Raw genomic sequence first — 2500 nt, forward strand, 5'->3', positions numbered from 1 at the left:
CTTCTCCCAAAGTCTGTGGGAGAGCGAGGGCCACGGCTGCAAAGAGAGAGAGTGAACAGATCCCCAAAGCATTTCCTGGTGCAGAGCAGAGGTTCACTAGCCGCCGTGGCTCGCGGCTCTGTTCACATAAAGCACAGAGGCTCCTTAATGCATCAGTTGTGGGGGAGAATCGGACCACGGCAATGCGTGGAGGTCGCAGGAGGGCACGTCTCTCGAGGACGGCCGTTTTTCTTTTCCTTCTCTCACTCCTCCGACTCGTCTCTCTAAACACTTCAGCAGCTTATTTATTTATCCTCCACTTTTTTTTCAATACTCGATTCTTATTTACACCTATTCCTTCTTCTTTCTTATTTTTTCCTGTAACGAGGGAATATGGAGAGTTGCTGCTCCACGTTCAGATTTCTCTGCACAAAGAAAATAAAGAAAATAATAACTTGGTGTTGAGGAAGTTGCTTCTGGTGTGTGAAACAGTGATGGACCTCGACTCCTAAAAATATCGTTCCTCCTCCTTCAGGATTCTTCCTCACTGCTCTGTTTCTCCCGCTCGCACTCATTTGTTTGAATCCTAAAACTTCGACCTGCTATTGCTGTCTTCCAGCGATAGTTTCATGTCTGCTTTAAGATTACATTTCTGCACAACGAAAGTATTATGTTGCAGGAGTTTGACTTTCACATGTGCATCTATTGAAATTGGTGAACTCTGAAATCACTGCTAGAATTTCTAATTAAAGTTTTCTGGGTTTGCACAATTTAAATGTGTACTGATGTTCTGGGATTAGACTTCTTTAGACAGTCAGTGATTAGACTAATTCATTTTTGAGACTGGTTTATTAACAGTTTTAGATTATTTTGACTATTATACAGAATATTTTTAGGGTTTGTTTGCGCTTTTGCACTAGGGAGCCCGTCAACACTGGCTGATTGAGGTACACTCTGTTTTGGCGATGAAGAGCGCAATGAGAGTCAGCTTTGGCTTTGTTTAAGGAGTACAGACCTTTTTTCACCAGAGAACAATCAGAAGAGAGAACACCAACACTGGCAGCAGAATGATGGGCAACCAACGGACGAGCAAGATGCTATAAGAGGCAATGAAATCAGAGACACTAATAGTAAACATAAGCCAACTTTGCTTGGAACTAATTGGTTAGATGTGTTGACACACACAGCAGAGACCTGTGGTAATACATCACCCAAACTAACTTCATTAGACTAAGAATGAATTTGGACCCAGCTCCAGTCTTGGTTACGTCGACCTGTGCAGAACTCCAGTAAGCAGCACTTGTGCCAGTGCACCAGAATCAGCCCTACACTGGTGCACGTGTGATTAATCACACGTCTGCCATGACTGTCAGCCAGGCGACTGGATTTTAGGCCGCTGTTGGGCCGAGTACAGTAGCACTGTGCTGCAGCAGTACAGTATGAGTGTATTATGTAGTGAGCAGTCGGTCACGTCTCGGCAGCTTTCTCAGCCCTGCTGCTCCCTCGGGTTTGGACTGTGTACATTCTGCCGAGTCACAGCTCCTCTGGGGAACAGTGGGAAAGCTGGGCTCAGCTCAGCAGCCAGCCAGCCGCTCATCCATCTAACCAGCCTGCCAGCGTTCTGCAGGGGGCTTATTGGTAGATTTCCTGTCCCCTGGCTTGGCTTGGCATTGCTCTGCTCTGCAGCGCTGCAGAGGCTCCGGCTGCCTCTAAAAGAATCCACTTCGGCCTGTCCAGCTGTTGATTTAGGCTGCAGGCTGAGAGGCTGGCCACGCCACCACTGCCCCAACCGCGGAGTGAAGGCAGAGGGTGCTGCGCTGCAGCAGCACCCGCTTCATGCCTCCTTAATAATGGAAGCCGTGTATTAGCCCTGACAGTATCATTTATGGGAGAGCAGCACGCCGCGCCGGGCCAGCCGTGGGATGCTATCGTTTAAAAGCAATATGGAGTGGAATTATTTATGAGGGCACTGTCTGCACACACACACACACACATACACACACACACAAACACACACACGAACACACCTCCTTTCCTCTCTGCAATGCAATGCACCATGAAGGGCAGCGATAGACCCGAGTTCAGCATTAAGAGAGTGTGTGTGTGTGTGTGTGTGTGTGTGTGTGTGTGTGTGAGCACTAATTCAGATGCTACGTACTGTATCATGCGAGTGCTTCTGGAATGTCAACAAGCGATCAGCACGAACCTACAGCCTCTTCTCTGCACTCAGACCTGGTCAGCAGGGAATTCAGCACCAAAACACCAAAACACAACAGGCGAGACGGAGTCAGGCCAATGAGAGAACATCATTACGTCAACCTCATTTGTTTTGTGTCATCCACACCAAGAAGCTGGCGAGGACTGAAAAACCAGAAATTCTGCTGTTTGCTGCTTAAGAATGTAATTTCCAGTTTGTATGTTTCATATTGAAAGCCTTCCAGCAGCTCAAGAGGCACAATCCCTCCTTTCTCTGGTAGGTTTTATATTTGAAACATCTGCAGAAAATGTTGAGTGTAACTAA

This window comes from Cottoperca gobio, chromosome 4 (assembly GCF_900634415.1).
Source record: "Cottoperca gobio chromosome 4, fCotGob3.1, whole genome shotgun sequence".
Lineage (NCBI taxonomy): Eukaryota > Metazoa > Chordata > Actinopteri > Perciformes > Bovichtidae > Cottoperca > Cottoperca gobio.